Here is a 22,741-nt window from a genome sequence, read left to right as displayed (position 1 = left end):
GCCTCAAGGGACCACATAGGGAGATCAAGGCAGGGTGTAGGCCGAGCACGAGGCAGGACCTGGGACACATGCATTTATTAGGGTCCATGGGGGGAGTGCTTTGGTGTTCCTAGAATAAGGCTGGATTGCTCAATTCAAACCAAAAAGAATGGGGTTTTGATAAACTCCATGAAGGTCTTATTTAAGGGCATGCAAGGAAGATCCTGAGAGGCTGAGGAGACTGTTGGTCACAAGGGCTGTTGGGGAAATCATGTGAGGAACTTATATTTGTTTGTGACTCTGTGGGCTATTATCTGGGGCATGTGCTTGCAATGAGGGGTCTAGTATCTGTTTAAGACCCTGGTTTGCTAAACAAAATGGATGCTGAGGCAGCAATACCATGAAGTAGTTTAGCTAACTCTCAATAATTTGTTTATATATATTTAGATTTGATATGTTAATATTTTGTTAAAGAATTTTGAGACTGTTCATGAGGGATAAGGTCCATAATCTTGTTTTTGCAAGATTCTTGTCTAGTTTTGGTATTAGGGTTATGTTAATCTCATACAATGAAATGGGAAAATCTTCAGAAGTGTCCTTTCTAGGGTTCCAACTGAATGCTTGGGTATTCAGCCAAGTCTCTTCACTGGGCTTGTCAAAACATAAACATCTCTCAGTATTGTGAGAGCTTTGGAATCTGCATTAATCTCATGGCCCTTGAATAGTTGTTCCCTATAAGCCTCTTGGAATCTTGCTCTGTGCATGCATAACTTAGTATTTATCCAGAGACTAAAGGGATCTTTATACAGATATATGGGGCTATTATTCTATACAGCTGTGGTATATTTCCTCACAAATTTCACTTTGCTTTCTCTACTCAGCAAGGTTTCTGCTATTTGTGATCCACTGTCTGTGCTGCTATTTGTAAAATGCTTCCAGGTGAAAGCCAGGAAGAATATGAAGTTCATCTCATGCATTGTTTTTCCTCTCAAGAATAACACCTGTATTGTTTTTGTCCAAGGCTTAAAACAGTTTCTTCGTTTATTTTTGTTCAATTTTTTTATTGAGGTATAATTGACATAGAACATTATATTAGTTTCAGGTGTACAACATAATGATTTAATATTTGTATATACTGTGTAATTATTTTTGTTCAATTTTTGGGTTATTTATTGTGGGAGGATGAATATGATACCAATTATTTCATTATAGCAAAAACTATGTATCTAGACATGTCAAATTTGAGATGTCTATTAGGTAACCAGATAGCAAAGTATGGTAAACTACTGAATGCATGAATTTGGATTTCATGAATAAGGTCCATGCTGGAGACATAAATTGGGTATTCACCAGTTTATATAACGTATATAAAGTTTTGAAGTGGATGAGATCTCCTAAAGTGTTAGTTTAGATTGAGAGGAAATATAAGGACTGAGCCTTTGGGCAACTTTAAAATATCAGGGAGATGAGGAAGAATCAACAAATTCAGAAACATCGAATGGGTAGGAGCAAAAATAGTAGTGTTGTGACCTAGAAGCCAAGTGAAGAATATGTTTCAAAGAAGAGGTAATCTTCAACTGTGTCAACCAGTGCTGATTAGTCAAGAAAGGTAAGAATATGAACAGATCATTGGATTTATCAAACACTGGAGTCATAATAACCTTAACACCAGAAGTTCTATTGGAGTAGTGGGGATGAAAGCCTGACTGGTGTGAATTCAAATCAGAATGGAGACAAAGTATGGGGACTTTGTAAAATTAGGAATATACAGATTATGTGGAAAGAAATTAAATATAGATAGTAAAAAATATACAGGAATGTCCTAGAGTGTTTGATAGAACTTTACTTGGAAACCACTGGACCGGAGCTACTTTAGATGGAGGGGTATTCCTGGCATATTCTGTTAAATGTTCAACAACTGGCTCTCTGAAAAGAAAAAAAAAAAAAAAAAGCCCTGATTTGTAGCATTTGCCAATCTCTGTGATGTAATAAATACTCCCAATTTGGGAGATTTCAAGCTACCAATGTGATGTCACTGAACACAGAAGAGATACATATGATCCACTTTTAAGAGCTCAGCATATCACTGGATATATATTCCTCTTTTCCAATTTATTTTATGACTATTGGTCTGTTAAGATTTTCATTTTACTTATTCTTAAATTGGTTTTATCAATTTGTATATTCCTAAAAAATTATCCATTTCATTTAAGTTATCTTAGGCTGTTACTGAAAAATGGAGGCTGTGAATTATTTAGGGATCACAAATATATAAAATTTTGTTTACACCCTTCATTTGTGTGAAAATAATTATAGTACAGTATAAAAACAATCTTTGCTGAGAACAGAAATATGATGTCCACTTTCATCACTCTGTCAGAAACAAACTGCATGATATTTAAAAAGTATGGATATCAAACTCTTAATATATATGTAGGATGTACAAACAAGATGTAATAGGACTTTTTACATTAAAAAGACAGCTTGAGCAGAAAAAAGACTAAAATTGAAAACATTGCAAAAAACCTGTCCTTTCGTCTACTTCCTAGCAGATTTCTTCATCTTCTAACCCTCCTACCATTTTCATTATCCTACCATATTTTTAATTTCTAAGAATTTTTTTCATCATCTTGTGTTTGTTCATGGATACAGTATCTTATCTTATGGAAGATATTAATTATATTTTTTGAGGTTTTCTTCTGGTTGTAGTATTGGCTCTTTTCCTCCAAGTTTCTCCTTATGCCTTTTGGTTTGCTTTTGTTTTTCTCTTTAGGGTTATAGTCTTTCCTCAAACATCTGTTGATTTTGGTGGTTCCATCATATTTAAGAGTAATTTAAGAGCTCTGTATCTGTGTGTGTGGAGGTTTTAAATGATGTGCTTCATGGTTGGGTGATAGAAATGGGCCATTTTCTTGGGAGAAAGACACACATACACACACACACACATATACATACATAAAATACACATGTATATATTTTTTCAATAAGTCAATTTCTCCAGAGCAAAGTTCTTTAATCCATTGCCTGAAAGTTGTAAAAGCCTGGCTACCAGTATTCTTGGAAGCAAGTTAAAAGTAGGTCCTCCTAAATATCACCACTTGGTATGTTCTTTCTAATATTTCCCCATTTTTTTTTCTTTTAGTATGCACCTTACTCCAATTCTCAATGAACCATGTGTTCCTAACTCCAGGATCCACTTGGTTTAGTAAGAGAAGAAAGCCTCAATCTTCTGCCAAGGTAGGGGAAGAGTGGTCACCAGCTGGTAGTAGGAGATGGTGGTCCAGGAATCTTACTGCCGCTTCTTTGGACTTTTCAATCAGTTCAGCCATATTTAGCTCCAACTACACACTCTCTGGGATACCTGAGGATTCCAATTACTGAAGCTGTCTTGGATTCTGCCGCCCAAATCAGTTTGGTTCTGGGCTTCCTTCATGGCCAGTTTGCGTTCAGCTTTCTCTGGGCTGCTACTTAGTACTACTTGTGCGTTTGCTTTCTTGTTTCCAAATTTGTGTGGCTTTCATCTCCTCTACTATTTTCTTTATGCCTGTGACTTCCTATCTTAAACTTTTAAGTTATTTTAGTGAGGTTTCAGGAGAGGTGAATCAACATTAACTTCTATCTTCTCTCTTTAATTATAAATTGACTAGTTTTAGTTTTATTCTTATGTAGGACTACCTTCTCTCTCTCTGTTTCTTCCTCCCTCCCTCTGTCCCTCTCTGTCTCAGTCTCTCTCTGTCTCTGAATTCAGAGCCCTTTCAACCTTAGGCATCTCTCTGTCAGCACAGAAAATGTTTTTCTTATTATATCATTGATTGTAGTGCATTTTCTTTCTTTCTTTCTTTTTTTTAAAGCCACTTTCTTTAAGATCTAACTCTGGGATTATCTTCTGTGTGAACCAAATCTGACCTCCCCCAGCAGAGCCAATCTCTCCATTCTCTGTATTTCCATTGCACTTTGAATAATATTCTGTTATAGCACTTACCAAGGTGTTTTGCCAAGTGAGTTTTGTTTTGTATTTATCCTCCGACTGTAAATTCCTTGAGGCATATTCTATGCAGTCAGTATATGTTAGGGGAATGAGCAACGGAAACAGTGTGACCTAGAGAGATTTCTGATAAGGTGAAGAGGCACAGATAAGAAATGAAAATTGGTTCCCAGATATAGAATTGTTAGGCTAAACTATAATATAAACCAAGATCCAGAGATACAGAGTTGCATAGAAGTGTTTGTTGCAGCTTTGCTTATCATAATAAGAAATGGTAAACATCAATGAGGGAATGATTAAGAACACCATAGTATATTCATTTGATGATTATCCTTGTTACTTATAAAAGAAAATTTAGAAAAATTTCACACACAAAAAATCATGTAAAAAAACAAAACAAAAACAAACTCAGAAAAAGTGATCAGATTTGAAAAAAAAAATTATGTGATAGAATGTTAAGTTTAAGAAGCAAAATACAAAATTCTATATGTGGTATATTAAAAAAAACCTATACACAGAAAAATATATTGGTTGTCTTAGGGTAGTAAAAATATGGGTGGTTTTCTTATATTATCCAATGTTTTCATAAAAAACATGTACTGTTTTTATAGTAAAAAAAGAAATAAAAGAAAAAAATTGTAAAAATGGGAAAATTTCTTATAGCAAGTTGAGGACTTTCTAAGTCACAATCTAAGGTTTTTTAAAAGGAAGGGCAGGAAGAGGCATGAAAAGAGGGGTTCAGGACTATTTTTCAGAGGTCAGTGAGGGAAAGGCTTTTACTGAGTAAAAAGAACACGTGCATTGTGTGGTGAGGAAAAAACAGTAAATGACATTAGGTGGGAAAGCAGTCTTATAAACAGAATACCAATGAATTCTTTGAGTCATTCTATTTTAAATTGAACCTCAGAATTCTTCCTACTGTTTACTGCTTCTTTTAAGAAGGAGGCCGTGGTTTAACATGAGACCTGGTAGTTTTGGCAGAATTGAATGAAGCTATCTGGTATTGAGCACAGCTGAAGATGGGTGGATGGGGATTTTGTTTATTTCTGTATTGACAAAATAATTTACTGTCTGTTTTATATAATATGTTGGGTGGTGGTTAGGGAAGGGAGTTTCTCTAGGAGTCCTGTCTTGGCTCATGGTGCTTGCCATGATAATAAAAAAAGAAAAAGCTTATTAACCATTACCAGATTTAAAAGTTTTTTCTTGTATTCCTCCTTTGACTGTAAAATTCCTTTAGAGTACTTATATTTGAAGTATAAGAGAGGATAATTGTGTATCCAATTTCAGTGAAAAAATTGTTTTTGACCTAAGTCATATGAATTGATTATATCGATGGACCCAAATTTGCCTGGGAAAAGTGCATTTTGCTTTGAATTTATAGTTTTTGCCTTGACCTCTTAGCATCTCTTGATCTTTTTAGTACCATGGGCCCTTTTGACCATCTGGTGAAGATTAAATGAATACAATAAGATATATTGAATTATAAAGAGAACATTATATATACACATCAAAATATTAAATTCATAGCATAGTCATTTATGTACCTCTTTATTAACACATTAAATTACAAAATAATACATTTAAAATATAGCTGAGTTAATTTTATGTATTAAAGACAGTATAAAGGTTTTGATGCTTAGCTTAAATGAGAACATTAAACTCTGGGGTAACCTCAGACTCATCTCTTTCAATGATCAGCCAATAATTGCAGGTAGGGAATACTGGAAAGCAACATGGATCTGGGTCCCCTCTGTGAGAACATGTGATTTTAAAGTGAGAACATGTGAGAATATGGTGGACAAATGACTATGAAATGCACAATAATTGTTCAATAGTTGGTTATCCACATTGCATGCTGAGCATTTTAGGCAGGAAGATAGCAACCAGTTAGCTATCACCATAATTCTGAAGTAGTGATATGTGTAAATGATATTTTTAGGTATCTGTAGTAACTATAATGTGATATGAAAATATTTTTGATTCCTATTGGTGACAAAGTTATAGATGCTGCTAATATTGCTGTGATTTCTTGTTTCTATTTATACTCAAGGGAAATGTCAAGTTAGAGTCTAGGGAAGAAGAAAAGATACAATTTTTTTCTCCTACGCATGCTCATGAAACTCTCAAATTCTACCCTTGGATCCAAGGTTAAGCATGTTTGCCTTAGATTCTTTATTAGTCTCACTCATGACCCTCAACTATATTAGTCATGGATTTTTAGACAATAACATTGGAGCCGCTCTTAATTCCTTCTCTGCCGTTGTGCTTTAGTTTAATTGGTATTGAATCTTGAAGAAGGTGTTTTTGGCAAAAGTGTTTGATTTTAGATAGTGAAATCTGAGAAAAGTGAACTAGGCCAGAAACCATGGAGTCTGGTTGTTTTCAGATCTAAAAAGTGACTTGCTCTAAGAACAAACTTGCCCTGCTTTTCTTCAGGACTTGAGAAAAGTTGAGCCCATTTTTGTTTTCATGTTGAACCTTTTTCTTTGTCAACCACAGGAAAAGATCTGAATCAGAGACACATGGTGTGATGTTTGGCCCCCAGAGGTATAGTTAGCCCAACAGAGCTATCCTGCAAAGCGTAGTCTCAATTTATGGTTTTAATCAAAGGAACTAGTCTGGATTTGTTTAGTTTCTTTTTTCATCTTAACGGAGATAGTGTGTGTGGGGGTGGGGGGAAGAATCTTTATTTCTGCTGTAGGCTTAGATCTAGTCAGAAAGCTGTAGGGAACCCTAATCCTGTAATCTGTGTTGAGTTTTTCAAATGTATAAATTTAAGATATGTATATTTGAGCTATATATAGTATCAACCATTTTAATGGAAAATAGCTTTACAATGTTAGGTCTAGTTTTCTTCCAAATTTTATGGCTTTGAAGCCATTCATATAATTTAAAATTATAAAATTGAGCACATTTTTCACAAGTGAACACATTGTACCTAATTCTCTATGTGCACTGTTTCCTGGGGTTTGGAAAAATAACAAAGACTTACTTTGTGTGGGATTCTCAACTGAGAACAAGGAATAGGGATTTAAGGTTTCAGTTTGAAAGTCCTCTGGTTCCACTTTTGTTACACAGATAAATCCTAATAATCAGTGCAGAATGGGTACTAGAAAAAAGACATTTAAAAAGGAATCATTTTAAATGGTGGCAAAAATTTTAAGATAAATATTAAAAAAAAGTTTAAATTGGATCATTACTTTGAAAAAGAAATACAATCACTAAAGTAAGTTTATTTTATTTCACATTACAAAATTTAGCTTTTAACTACACATTGATTTAAAACAAGAAATGAATCAAGTGTTATATTTTTGGCATACATTTTCTGACAAATGGTATGATAGTAGGATATGACATTTTTATCTTCATGTTTTTAATTTTTTTTAGTGTGATCATGTAGAGTCTTTTACTTTTTTGCAAAAATTTTCAAGGGCTTCACTACTTTTCCCAACAGCTTTGTTTCATATATTTATATTCAAATTATCCTCTTTTAGGTGCCTACTTTGTTTTTTCATTTTGTAAGATCTAAATTTCCCTTTTCAATCTATTTGCTCTGTGTTGTCAAATGTTAAGGAGTCTGAATTTCCATGAGGGTAGATGTTAGTGTATTACATGGGAAGGGATGTTGAGTGGTAACTAATTTCTAGTTCTTTCGTGAAAAATTTCAAGTTATAACTATTATTTCCCTATGCATCCTCCTAACTGGGTAGGGGGGACTCATCTCCCAATTCCTCTTTAAAATATTAATGAAGACACCAGAAGAAATATGAAGTTATAGTAGTACTGAACCCCTGGCTCACTGGCCAAAGATTTGACATATATGGGGAGGAATTTCCAATAATCAAATTGTGGAAAGGGCCCTGAGGAGGAATATGGGGTTGAGCTGTTAAATGGTAGGATGTATCTACCCTTTATCACGTTGTCATCTACTTTGGAGACAGGGAACTTTCACTGACCAGAAGGTAAAAGTAAGAGAGTGTCTTCTGCATTCTGTCTTTATATCTTTTCTAAAACCACCCAGGGCATTAACCTTCATCTTAAACTCCCTGTCATCTTTCTCTCTCAAATAGTATTTTTGAAGTTCATTTGGAGATGAAAATTTGCTGTAATGCACTATATTTTGCAATGGACAACCAGAGGTGTTTTGTGAGTAGACATGTGAAGACTGTAGTAATAATGATTATGTATAATGACACTCTTGCAGCCAGAGTGCTTGGTTCCAATTCCCATCCTACCAATTTAATGTCTTCCATTGTTTTGAGTGTGGGTTAATATTCAATGTTGAACTAGTAACCTATGCTTTTTTTCTCTTCTTAGAATCTCTACTGTCAGGAGGAAAGTTGGCCCTGAGATCCTTTCCTCAGGTAAGTGATGTTAACATGGTAGAAAAAGGCACCTAAGACTTAGGTGAAGTTAGAAGATTCAGGGTATAGACAAAATGTTTCTGAGAAACAATGAGAAAGATTAGGGCTGCTTCTTATTTTACCAGACAAGAAAAAGATTCCTCAGGGATGAGAAGAGGGAGGTTCTATGGAAGAGTATTGATGAAAGCAGGGAGTCTAGGGGGTCCCAGAGAAAGGGTTCCTGCTCTCTTCTCTCCAGACTGACAGCTGGGGAGGTGCCAGAACTTAGAGAAGCTTGGGGATGGGATAGGTGACTTGGACATGATGCCTTTCATACCCAAAAAGATAAAGTCATGCCAACCTCACAGAGTCACATTCCTTAACATGGCATGAAAACAGGTGGAAAAAGAATCCTGTTTTATTCTCAGATGGTACGGAGGAAGCAAAGAGAACAGCAGATCCTGAAGCAGCTATTTAGATAGGAAAGAGGACAGCTTCTCATTAAGCTATGTAGACTGATGACTGCAGAGCAATTGGGATGGTGGATGTCTCAGTGGACATCTGTGTAGAGAGGTGATTCCATCCCTAGATCTGCTCTATTCCCTCCCCTGCAATCAATGTCAGCTTCCCAGAACTTAGACACAATTCCACAGAAGAGAAAGGTAGCTGCCGTTCCAGATTTGTAAAATCCAGCTGCTCTTATTTATCCAGGTTTGCACATTAAGATCCCTAGCTACTATACTGCTTCGTCTCTGAAGTTTTGTTTTGCTTTTGTGGCTATTCTTTAGCTAATCCTTCTAGAAAATTATATTATACCCAGATTGCCCAATTTATCAAGCACTTACATATTCTCCCCTCCCCCCAAATTTTAATTAATTCATTTTTAAGCAGGTAATATGTGTACTTGAAAAAATTCAAAAGGCATCAGCTAGGTACAACAAGAAGTAAGTCTCCCTCCTACCCTTGCCCCTCAGTCCTGCCACTGCTGTCAGTTTTTTATGTTTCCTATGATGTCATGTGTACCTATTCTCATACAGAAATACAGTCTAAAAACAGACCCACAATCATATTTTACATATTGCTCTGTACCTTGCTTTTTCCATGTAACAAGATGTCTTGGATATTATTCCATGGTTGTATTTGGCATTCCATTCTAGAGATGCACCATGATTTATTTGAGCAATTGATGGGAATTTAGGTTGTTTCCAGATTTTTGTTATTAAGAGCAGTGCTACAACGAATTGCTTGTACAACTTCTTTGCACATTATTTGAATATATTTGAGTGATAATACTAGAAGTAGAACATAGGAATGACAATTTTGTGCATTTAAAGTTTTAACAGACACTGTCAGTGGCTCTTATAGGGATTATACCACGTGAAATTCCCACCTCAAAATATGAGTGCCTTTCTCCTTTTATGAAACTTAAAAGTTTTTTCTCATTTGATAAATGAAAATTAATCTCATTGTAGTTTTTCATTTTATTTTAAAGATTAATTTGTATTTTCTTCTGTACTCTTTTTTCTTTTATAACTGATCATGACCTTTGTTCACTTTTCTTGTTGATTTTTGTTTTATGTGTTCATAAAATCCACTATACATTTTATGACCTTAGCCCTTTGTAATATGCATTGTGAATTTTCTTCCAGTTTATTGTTTGTGCTTTGACTTTATTTCTTTAGAAAATTTAGACTTTTTTTCATATATAGTTTAATTCATCAATCTTTTATGGTTTTAGACCTTCTCTACTCAAGAGATTTTCTTTTTAAACCTCATGCTTTCTTTAATATTTTTTTCTGTTTTTATTTTTCTGTTTAAATCTTTCTCAGTAAGGAACTTATTGTAGTAAAGGGAAAAGCAGAATGTTAATTGCTGTGTTTATGATGTTCCATTTATAACTTTTACTTTAAATTAAGTTCCTGATGAATCGTGTGCAATGGAATAAGATTCTGCTTTGTACCTTCAAAATAATCTGTTTGAATCACTTAATTTAATTGCAAAAATAAGTTTTGCAAGAAAAAAGTCTTCAGTATACCTTTTCATAGTGCAAAAAAAGCCATCTACTTTGGGTGAGTTAATTTTAACAAGATTGGAGTAGGGAGAAGGTCAGGGGAGTGTCAGACTATTGTAAACTTAGAGAGCAAATGCAAACTATGACAAACATGGTTTACAGTTTCATGTGAACAAAGACAATTCTCTAGGGCCAACATTCTAAAAAATGTGGTTTCCTATAACAAGAATTTATATTCTCAACATTTTAAAAGTCAACAGTCCTTGAAATTATTAAAACAAACCTTTGAGTATTATAGGAAAACTGTCTTATTCTGTAAACTTAGGTAGAAATTAAACTTTAAGATAACATGATACAGAATAAGTATAGTTTTAATTTAAATTTTATGGTAACTGGTATATAAATATTATCTAAACTCCTTCATTATTTAGCTAGAACAAAGAGTAATGGCTAGCCCAATGCTTTGCATTTTAAAAGCACTGGTGTTGACAATTCAAAGTTTCTCATTAAATAATTTGAAACACATTGCTATTATTACAACTATTATTTTAACCAAGGCTGAGTCAAAGACCTTGGGCACAGAATAATATACTTTAACTTATACAAAAAATGGACTTAAGCCGTATGATGTTGCAAAAGATTGCACTTTGAATTAAATTTAACCAACTGATGAAAACTCTGTTGCAAGAATATTCTGTTATCAGGCTTACTAATTTTTATTATTGAACTTAAAAAATTTAATTTTTAATTACACAACAAAATATGAAGGCATTCAGTTTTGAAAACTACAAATACAACAGATAAAGCTAAAATCGTCTTTGTCTCTACTCCTTTACCTGTTCTCTTCCAAAACCCCAGCCTCAGACTGTTAATAAGCTTGGTGCCTATGCTTCTAATTGAGTTACTTCTTTATTCAATAATATACTTTTCCGATCTATTCACATTGAAAAGCGTAGATCTTGTTAGTTTCTTTCAACTGTTGCAAAATATTCCATCAAATGGAATGCTGCGTAGTCACTTCCTCTGTTGATGAGCATGTAGTTTTCTTGCAGTTTTCATTATTATGAATAACATTGTAATTAATATGCTTGTAAATGTCTCATTATGCACCAATTATATTTTTTTAAGAAAAATGTTCTAGGGCGCCTGGGTGGCTCAGTTGGTTGAGCAACTGCCTTCGGCTCAGGTCATGATCCTGGAGTCCCGGGATCGAGTCCCGCATCGGGCTCCCTGCTCAGCGGGGAATCTGCTTCTCCCTCTGACCCTCCTCCCTCTCGTGCTCTCTGTCTCTCATTCTCTCTGTCTCAAATAAATAAATAAAAAATAAAATCTTTAAAGAAAAAAAAAAAAAGAAAAATGTTCTAAAATAGGAATTTTGACGTATGAGCATTTTGAGTTAATATACTGTCAAATTATCCTCCAAAGTGGCTGTCCTAATTCCTGCTTCCATCAGTAGTGTATAAGAATACTGACTTCCGGGCGCCTGGGTGGCTCCGTTGGTTAAGCGACTGCCTTCAGCTCAGGTCATGATCCTGGAGTCCCGGGATCGAGTCCCGCATCGGGCTCCCTGTTCAGCAGGGAGTCTGCTTCTCCCTCTGACCCTCCCCCCTCTCACGCTCTCTCTATCTCATTCTCTCTCTCAAATAAATAAATAAAATCTTAAAAAAAAAAAAGAATTCCTCATATCAGTGAGGTCATATGATACATGTCTTTCTCTGTTTGACTTATTTCGCTCAACATAATACCCTCCAGTTCCATCCACGTCGTTGCAAATGGCAAGATCTCATTCTTTTTGATGGCTGCATAATATTCCATTGTATATATATACCACCTCTTCTTTATCCATTCATCTGTCGATGGACATCTTGGCTCTTTCCACAGTTTGGCTATTGTGGACATTGCTGCTATAAACATCGGGGAGCACGTACCCCTTTCGATCCCTACTTTTGTATCTTTGGGGTAAATACCCAGTAGTGCAATTGCTGGATCATATGGTAGCTCTATTTTCAACTTTTTGAGGAACCTCCATACTGTTTTCCAGAGTGGCTGCCCCAGCTTGCATTCCCACCAACAGTGTAGGAGGGTTCCCCTTTCTCCACATCCCCGCCAACATCTGTCGTTTCCTGACTTGTTAATTTTAGCCATTCTGACTGATGTGAGGTGGTATCTCATTGAGGTTTTGATTTGGATTCCCTGATGCCGAGCGATGTGGAGCACTTTTTCATGTGTCTGTTGGCCATTTGGATGTCTTCTTTGGAAAAATGTCTGTTCATGTCTTCTGCCCATTTCTTGATTGGATTCTTTGTTCTTTGGGTGTTGAGTTTGATGAGTTCTTTATAGATTTTGGATACCAGCCCTTTATCTGATATGTCATTTGCAAATATCTTCTCCCATTCTGTCGGTTGTCTTTTGGTTTTGTTGACTGTTTCTTTTGCTGTGCAAAAGCTTTTTATCTTGATGAAGTCCCAATAGTTCACTTTTGCCCTTGCTTCCCTTGCCTTTGGTGATGTTTCTAGGAAGAAGTTGCTGCGGCTGAGGTTGAAGAGGTTGCTGCCTGTGTTCTCCTTTAGGATTTTGATGGACTCCTGTCTCACATTGAGGTCTTTCAACCATTTGGAGTCTATTTTTGTGTGTGGTGTAAGGAAATGGTCCAGTTTCATTCTTCTGCATGTGGCTATGCAATTTTCCCAACACCACTTATTGAAGAGACTGTCTTTTTTCCATTGGACGTTCTTTCCTGCTTTGTCAAAGATTAGTTGACCATAGAGTTGAGGGTCCATTTCTGGGCTCTCTATCCTGTTGCATTGATCTGTGTATCTGTTTTCCTGCCAGTACCATACTGTCTTGATGATGACAGCTTTGTAATAGAGCCGGAAGTCCGGAATTGTGATGCCGCCAGCTTTGCTTTTCTTTTTCAACATTCCTCTGGCTATTCGGAGTCTTTTCTGGTTCCATATAAATTTTAGGATTATTTGTTCCATTTCTTTGAAAAAAGTGGATGGTATTTTGATGGGGATTGCATTGAATGTGTAGATTGCTCTGGGTAGCATTGACATCTTCACAATATTTGTTCTTCCAAGCATGGAATGTTTTTCCATTTCTTTGTGTCTTCCTCAATTTCTTTCATGAGTATTTTATAGTTTTCTGAGTACAGATCCTTTGCCTCTTTGGTTAGATTTATGCCTAGGTATCTTATGGTTTTGGGTGCAATTGTAAATGGGATCGACTCCTTAATTTCTCTTTCTTCTGTCTTGTTGTTGGTGTATAGGAATGCCACTGACTTCTGTGCACTGATTTTATATCCTGCCACTTTACTGAATTCCTGTATGAGTTCTAGCAGTTTTGGGGTGGAGTCTTTGGGGTTTTCCACATAAAGTATCATATCATCTGCAAAGAGTGAAAGTTTGACTTCTTCTTTGCTGATTTGGATGCCTTTTATTTCTTTTTTTTTCTCTGATTTCTGTGGCTAGGACTCCTAATACTATGTTGAATAGCAGTGGTGATAGTGGACATCCCTGCCGTGTTTCTGACCTTAGGGGGAAAGCTCTCAGTTTTTCCCCATGGAGAATGATATTCGCTGTGGGTTTTTCATAGATAGCTTTTATGATATTGAGCTTTGTACCCTGTATGCCTATACGCTGAAGAGTTTTGATCAAGAAAGGGTGCTGTACTTTGTCAAATGCTTTTTCTGCATCTATTGAGAGGATCATATGATTCTTGTTCTTTCTTTTGTTAATGTATTGTATCACATTGATTGATTTGCAGATGTTGAACCAACCTTGCAGCCCAGGGATAAATCCCACTTCTTCGTGGTGAATAATCCTTTTAATGTAATGTTGTATCCTCTTGGCTAGTATTTTGGTGAGAATTTTTGCATCCATGTTCATCAGGGATATTGGTCTGTAATTCTCCTTTTTGATGAGGTCTTTGTCTGGTTTTGGGATCAAAGTAATGCTGGCCTCATAAAATGAGTTTGGAAGTTTTCCTTCCATTTCTATTTTTGGAACAGTTTCAGAAGAATAGGTATTAATTCTTCTTGAAATGTTTGGTAGAATTCCCCTGGGAAGCCATCTGGCCCTGGGCTTTTGTTTTTTGGGAGATTTTTGATGACTGCTTCAATTTCCTTAGTGGTTCTAGGTCTGTTCAGGTTTTCTACTTCTTCCTGGTTCAGTTTTGGTAGTTGATACATCTCTAGGAATGCCTCCATTTCTTCCAGGTTATCTAATTTGCTGGCATAGAGTTGCTCATAATATGTTCTTATAATTGTTTGTATTTCTTTGGTGTTGGTTGTGATCTCTCCTCTTTCATTCATGATTTTGTTGATTTGGGTCCTTTCTCTTTTCCTTTTGATAAGTCTGGCCAGGGGTTTATCAATCTTGTTAATTCTTTCAAAGAACCAGCTCCTAGTTTCGTTGTTCTGTTCTACTGTTCTTTTAGTTTCTATTTCATTGATTTTTGCTCTGATCTTTATTATTTCTCTTCTCCTGCTGGGTTTAGGCTTTATTTGCTGTTCTTTCTCCAGCTCCTTTAGATGTAGGGTTAGGTTGTGTACTTGAGACCTTTCTTGTTTCTTGAGAAAGGCTTGTATTGCTATATACTTTCCTCTTAGGACTGCCTTTGCTGCATCCCAAAGATTTTGAACAGTTGTGTTTTCATTTTCATTGGTTTCCATGAATTTTTTAAATTCCTCTTTAATTTCCTGGTTGACCCATTCATTCTTTGGTAGGATACTCTTTAGCCTCCATGTATTTGAGTTCTTTCTGACTTTCTTCTTGTAATTGAGTTCTAGTTTCAAAGCCTTGTGGTCTGAAAATAGGCAGGGAATGATCCCAATCTTTTGGTACTGGTTGAGACCTGATTTATGACCTAGAATGTGATCTATTCTGGAGAATGTTCCATGGGCACTAGAGAAGAATGTATATTCTGTTGCTTTGGGATGGAATGTTCTGAATATGTCTGTGAAGTCCATTTGGTCCAGTGTGTCATTTAAAGTCTTTTTTTCCTTGTTGATCTTTTGCTTAGATGATCTGTCCATTTCAGTGAGGGGGGTGTTAAAGTCTCCCACTATTATTGTATTGTTGTCGATGTGTTTCTTTGCTTTTGTTATTAATTGGCTTATATAAGTGGCTGCTCCCATGTTAGCGGCATAGATATTTCCAGTTGTTAGATCTTGTTGGATAGACTCTTTAAGTAGGATATAGTGTCCTTCCTCATCTCTTATTACAGTCTTAGGTTTAAAATCTAATTTGTCTGAGATAAGGATTGCCACCCCAGCTTTCTTTTGGTGTCCATTAGCATGATAAATGGTTTTCCATCCCCTCACTTTCAATCTGGGGGTGTCTTTGGGTCTAAAATGAGTCTCTTGCAGACAGCATATCGATGGGTCTTGTTTTTTAATCCAATCTGATAGCCTGTGTCTTTTGATTGGGGCATTTAGCCCATTTACATTCAGGGTAACTATTGAAAGATAGGAATTTAGTGCTATTGTATTGCCTGTAAGGTGACATTGCTGTATATTGTCTGTGTTCCTTTCTGGTCTATGTTGCTTTTAGGGTCTCTCTTTGCTTAGAGGACCCCTTTCAAGATTTCTTGTAGGGCTGGTTTTGTGTTTGCAAATTCGTTTAGTTTTTGTTTGTCCTAGAAGCTTTTTATCTCTCCTTCTATTTTCAATGACAGCCTAGCTGGATATAGTATTCTTGGCTGCATATTTTTCTCATTTAGTGCTCTGAAGATATCATGCCAGTCCTTTCTGGCCTGCCAGGTTTCTGTGGATGGGTCTGTTGCCAATCTAATGTTTCTACCATTGAAGGTTACATATCTCTTCTCCCGAGCTGCTTTCAGGATTTTCTCCTTGTCTATGAGACTCGTAAGTTTTACTATTAGATGTCGGGGTGTTGACCTATTTTTATTGATTTTGAGAGGGGTTCTCTGTGCTTCCTGGATTTTGATGCCTGTTTCCTTCCCCAAATTAGGGAAGTTCTCTGCTATAATTTGCTCCATTATACCTTCTGCCCCTCTCTCTCTTCCTTCTTCTTCTGGGATCCCAATTATTCTAATGTTGTTTCGTCTTATGGTATCAGTTATCTCTCGAATTCTGCCCTTGGGATCCAGTAGTTGTTTATCTCTCTTTTTCTGAGCTTCTTTATTTTCCATCATTTGGTCTTCTATATCACTGATTCTCTCTTCTGCCCCATTTATCCTAGCAGTTAGTGCCCCCATATTTGATTGCACCTCATTAATAGCCTTTTTGATTTCAACTTGGTTAGATTTTAGTTCTTTTACTTCTCCAAAAAGGGTTTCTCTAATAACTTCCATGCTTTTCTCAAGCCCAGCTAGTATCTTTAAAGTGATGATTCTGAACCCTAGATCTGACATCGTACTAATGTCCGTTTTGAGTAGGTCCCTGGCAGTCAGTACTGCCAGTCAGTTTATGGCAACCCTGAGCTGAGAGCCCGCGCTTGGCCTCCGCCTCTGCAGCCGGCTTCCCTGCTCTGATACCTGGGAGCTCTGCCACACTCAGGCACCCCCGGTCTTTCTGTGACCCCGAGCGTCCTGAGACCACACTGTCCCATGAGGGTCCACCCCCTGCTTAGCCACCGGAGCGACGTCCCTCAGCGGAGCAGACTTTTAAAAGTTCCGATTTTGTGCTCCATGGCTCTATCACTTGCCAGAAGCGGGTGACGGAGGCCCCTCCCCCGCCATCTATCCTCCCGAATATCGCCTCAGATTCACTTCTCCGCACGTCCTACCTTCCAGAAAGTGGTCGCTTTTCTGTTCAGAGAGTGGTTGCTATTCTTTTCTTTGATCTCGTGTTGAGTCTGTAGGTGTTCAGAATGGTTTGATCCCTATCCAGCTGAATTCCTGAGACTAGACGAAATCCAGGTCTCCTACTCCTCCACCATCTTGCTGCGCCCCCCGATTTTGTCAAACTTTTAAAATTATTGCTAATCTGGTGAATGTGAACTGTATCTCATTATTTTAATTTGCATTTCACTTGTTACTACTGAGTTGATTATCTTTTCATATGAATACTGGCCACTCAAGTTTCTTCCTCTATGAATTGCCTGTTCATCTCCTTTCCTCATTTTTCTTGTGGGCTTCTTTTCAATCTAAATTTTCAAATTCTTTTAGGATTGTTAGAAATCTTTATATTTTTCCAGATATTAATCCCTTTCACGTTATTTGGTTTGGGAACTATTTTATACATGCTTATTGATTAGTGCAGTTTCTTTTGAATAGGTGGATTGATATCTTTCATCATCCATGGAAAATTATCAGTCTTTCATTTCTTCAAATACTGTCTTTATTATACAACCCTTCTCTCCTTCTCAATCAAATTAATCATTGCCCATCTCTATCTTCTTTTGTGTCTCCACTCCTTTATTTTCTGTATTTTGCTTTCTCTCTATGCTACATTTTGGGTGACTTATTATGGTCTGTTTTCCAGTTTAGTAATTCTCTCCTTTGTTCAGTCTGTTATTAAACACATCCAGTTGAGTTTTTAAAATTAAATGTTCTATTTTCATTGCTTTTTTTTTCATATCTTGTAGGTCACATTATGTAATTTCCACTTCCTTTCAGATATTTTCAATCTTGTCCTTATTTCTTTAAACTTTGCAAGCCTATTTGTTATATAATCCTCCGATTATTCCAATATGTGACATTTTTGTGGATCTCTTTTTGCTGGCTGTTTGTGTTTTTTTTCTCACTCATAGTATCATGTTTCCTTGTGGCCTTGCTTATTTTTGATTATGTACTGCCAATTGTCCTTGAAAACTTATTTGTGAGGATTCCCTAGGGCATAGGGTAAAGTTTTCTCCTCTAGTTAAGATTTGCATTTGTGCCTGTCAGACCCCCAGAGGCATAAACAGTACAGAACAACTTTAAATTAAATTTACTGCTTGAGGTTTCCTGGACCACCCCACTGATGTGAGTTAAGGCTGAAAATCTATGCAAGAGACCATTTGTGGTTACCATTTTTAAGAGACAGGTTTTTCTTATTCCATTTCCCCTCTCTGTGTTGCTCAGCATGAAATCCCACCCTCTTCAAGTTCCCTGCATGTGGGTTGTGGTTAAGAAGGTGGATTTACTTACTTCAGAGTTTTAGTTTAATGTGCTTATCTCATATATGGTTCCTCCAGTCTGATGGGGTCTGGACTCTGACTTATCTACTCCATGCCTCTTCAAGTCATCTAAATTGCAACTCCATCTTATCTGGATTAGCAGATGTCCTCAGGGAAAAAGGAGCTTTGTGGCTGTTTACTTTTCTAGATATCTACTTTTCTTCTAGAGTTTGTCTTGGCATCTCATCCTCACTATCCTTTGAATTCTTTGATGTTTGTAAGAAAATGATTTTAACAATTAAAGTTGGTATGAATAAACTAACCTTCCATTTCTGAAATTGGAGGTTGTAGAGCATCTTTTAAATTTACCTGATTGCTTATACAATTCTTTCCTTTTCCTTGAAATTTAAAAATATCACCAGGATGTTCTGAGATGACAACTTCTAAAAATTAATTTTTCCTGCTACAAAGTAAGTCACTTTGTTTTACCAATTTCAGGGTTTTTTCCTCAGCTAAATAAAATCTTCATTTTATTGCATCCTTATCGCTGTTGTTCCATTTCTTCCAATCATTGCTTTAGGAACTGAGTCCCTTCTGTCTAAAATTTTCATCTTTTGGTTTCTTTTACTTTATGTTGTAGGAGAGTCTCTCAAGCTTGTCTATCATATAAGTGATTTTGCCCCTCTGTAGTATTGTTACTATTTTAATTTCTACTTCTAGTCATGTGTAAGATATTTATGACATTATTTACTTCATTATAGCTTTTAAAATTTTTTCCTACTTTTGTCTTAGTATTTAGTTGTTTTCAAGTCATGTTTCTTTACATACTTATAGAAATGATGATTTTTGTAGCTTTCCTGGGTATTACATCTTAGTATAAATCACCTATGAAAATGGTTTTATCTTTTTTTATTTATTTATTTATTTATTTATTATTATTATTTTTTAAGATTTTATTTATTTATTCATGAGAGACAGAGAGAGAGAGAGGCAGAGGGAGAAGCAGGCTCCCCGTGGAGCAGGGAGCCCGATGCGGGACTCGATCCCAGGACCCTGAGATCATGACCTGAGCCGAAGGCAGACGCTTAACCATCTGAGCCACCCAGGCGCCTGAAAACGGTTTTATCTTTATTATTAATTACAATATTTATATCTTTGTTGCAGATCCTTTGTATTTGTCCATTGTGATTTTATTTATTCATTTTCAAAAATTTTTTAATCATTTTAAGAAACTGAAATAACAATAACAAACATTTAAATGGTGAGTTCCACTGAAAATAATTAATCAAGGAAATGAAATGTAAGCATGTTACACAATAAAAAGTAAAGCAGTTGAACTATAACATTTAAACATGCAAACAATCCTTTTTTTAAAACCTAAAGATAAGGAAGAAGATACTTAGGTCTTATTTATACACAGGCATTTTTAGTAGTATATAAATGTGAGAAATCATTTGGGTTTAAAAAGAAGTCATAGGTGGGAATTTCTAAGGCCAACCTAATTCCTTCTTATTTATTAGAAGTGGAGAAATGAGCATTGAGACAAAATGTGGATATACCAGTTGCCACCAGTGTAAGAAAAATAAATTTATTCTGAAAGTCCTTGTGAACAATCAGTCAACAGAAAAATACATTCAGAAAACCATGTTAGAACTCGAGGTGCAAAGTTTCTATTCTGCAGATGTTCAGAGTCTAGTTGGGGGCTGATAGAGATAAACGTTAAATAAGTATTATAATGTGGTATCCCCCCCCTTCCTCTCCCTACCCCGTATATGTAAAAATGATTTATACAAATTATATATATATATATAATTATATACCTGTATATATAATTTATCTGTATATATTATATAATTTGGCATACACAGGGAAAATGAGCCATCTACATATACAAAATGAAGTTGGTAACAAAGATAACATTTGTGTGAAATATTTTGCCTTTTTAGTTTCCTCTGGAACCCAGAAGCCATTGGATTGCTGAAATTTTAAAGATTTTATTTATTTATTTGACAGAGACACAGCAAGAGAAGGAACACAAAGCAAGGGGGGTGAGAGAGGGAGAAGCAGGCTTCCTGCAGAGTGGGGAGCCCGATGTGGGGCTCGATCCCAGGACCCAGGGATCATGACCTGAGCTGAAGGCAGATACTTAATGACTGAGCCCCAGATTGCTGAAATTTTAAACCCAAACTTAGATATTCCAATAATTGCATATCAAATGACCACTAGTAGCTAAGCATCTAATACACAATAGCATACAAAAATTTGGAAGGTGATAAAAATGGTGCGAATGGGTTCCCCATTTCTTTTCCAAGAAAAACCTCCTAATGGGCTGCTGATGAGCTAATCAGGTCAAGTGCTCTCTGAGTTGCCTTCTTTATACAGAGTCAGCAAGCATAACATTTTGTTAACCTATTGACACAGAGAAAATTTGTTTTCCATCTGACCTTTTACAGTAACTACTCAAAATTACTTTCTCTTCACCTAACAAAGTTAATGAATAAATTATCCAACTTTAACACTCACAGACAGGAGCATTTAAAATCGTTGTTTTTATTCCCAATCATTTGGTTTTCTCTTTCAGCCATTACTTCTTTCCCTAGGAAAAAAGTTTTAATTTTTACTGAAAATTTGCAGTTGTGGTTTAGAGAGTAATACTCTTGAACTATCTGGAGCCAATCACATATTCACAAAGCAATTTGTTATTTTGCAAATATTATATTCATAGATGTTGAAATGGTCCCATGATAGTTTTATGATGCATAGAAATGTTACTAAGAATTTGTAACTATTTGTATAAGATAGAATAAAAGTTTAACTTTGGGCTACATATAAACAAAGGGTTTCCTAAGGAAATAGTTATTAAAAATACATGTGGCATTTTAAATCTGATAATAAACTCTTTTCCAAAATGGAAAAGTAATTATGGGTCTTTGTTATTATTCCTTATTAAACCTTGATTCTGAAAGAATGAGATTATATATATTTCCTCTGCAGACTATTCTAACAGTTACTGCCCTATGAATATTATTTAAGCATCATTAAATCCACTTACTGCTCAAATTTTCAGAGAAAAATTTAAGCTCACTCACATTTCATTTACCATGAATAAGCACACAGGTTATCATTTTAACATTCTCCATTAACATAAATATATAGCAATATTATTTTACACTTGTTAGAAAAATTCTATAGACTTGAAAGAACCAAGAGCATTTTGGATTATCATCAACAAATGGCCATTGTTCCTTTTGGAAACTGTTCCTGGTCACTAAAAAGTGTATTGCTTTAACCGCAACTCATTAAACTAAGTTTAATGGCTCACAAATTATATCAACAGCAACATTTCTTTCAGTTGAATATGCAAAGTGGGTTTTTATTCTTGTTATGTTTGATTATCTACCTTGAACAGTCTTATAATGGAACTAGTTAAGGCATCATTAAATATTCTTGTAATGGGGAAGTAACACCATTATGAAGCAGACAGTAATGCTTCAGTAATAACTACTTTTGTTATTAAATACTCTTACAAGATTTTTTCCCCCCAAACTTTAATTTAATTTTGTGGGATGGTGAGTAAGATCTCTTTTAGTTTAATTATTTATAGATCCACGCACCTAACAATCAAAATATCTCTTAGTTTCTTTTAGAGCAGAAAAACATAGGCCTTGCTTGGAAATTCTTAAGGAATGTCAAAGAGCTGGTCCTGTTGGAAAGGTTAGTAGTTATATTTCAAAAACATAAATGCAGCAGTTTTAAACATGGTTTAGTGCCCAGAATAACTTGTTGGTTTTTTTTTTTTTTCATTTTTAACATAAATATTAACTGCCACTGTGTAATTGAGTCACAAACACATTTGAATTCAGGAATTTTTATACTGAAATATTTCTCTGTGAACAAATCCCATCTCTCCAAACAGGAAGATTTTGTTACTGCTTGTGTATTTTAAAAGCGAGAAAGCCTTGAATTACACAGAACTACATTGGGTATTTTATGTATCTGTATACTCTTATTCCATTCCCCCTCTCATATTTGTGTTTCTCAAAATATCTAGGACAGCATTTTTTCATGCTTGCATATACTTAAGAATATAGCATAGTGGTTAAAAACTTGGATTCTGTAGCCAGACTGCCTGAGTTCAAATCTTGTTCTGCAACCTTTAGTTCTATTACTTTTGCAATTCACTCAAAACTCCTGTGTCTCAGTTTTCTTATCTATAAACCAGGAGTTGCATTAAATGTTTGTGGATTAAGATAACACTTGTAAAGCACTTAAAATAGTGGCTGGCACATAGCAAGCTCTTAATAAGTGTTAGCTTTTTTTTTTTTTTTTGAGAGAGAGAGAGAGTGCACACGAGCAG

The 22,741-nt window shown here is 35.6% G+C and overlaps 1 long non-coding RNA gene across 1 annotated transcript; it reads left to right on the top strand.

Moving 5' to 3' along the window:
• The first annotated feature begins 821 nt into the window (after positions 1 to 821).
• On the top strand, positions 822 to 22,093 carry LOC135364319 (uncharacterized). Its single transcript, XR_010411198.1, has 3 exons — positions 822 to 3,216; positions 8,285 to 8,331; positions 22,022 to 22,093. It is a non-coding gene; the product is annotated as an uncharacterized LOC135364319 (long non-coding RNA).
• The last annotated feature ends 648 nt before the right edge of the window (positions 22,094 to 22,741 follow it).

Source organism: Mirounga angustirostris, unplaced genomic scaffold (genome assembly GCF_029215605.1).
Source record: "Mirounga angustirostris isolate CCGP_5_RB_7025 unplaced genomic scaffold, mMirAng1.0.hap1 SCAF_5, whole genome shotgun sequence".
Taxonomy (NCBI): Eukaryota; Metazoa; Chordata; class Mammalia; order Carnivora; family Phocidae; genus Mirounga; species Mirounga angustirostris.
The sequence above is the reverse complement of the archived record's forward strand: the minus strand, read 5'-3'. Positions and strand labels throughout refer to the sequence as shown.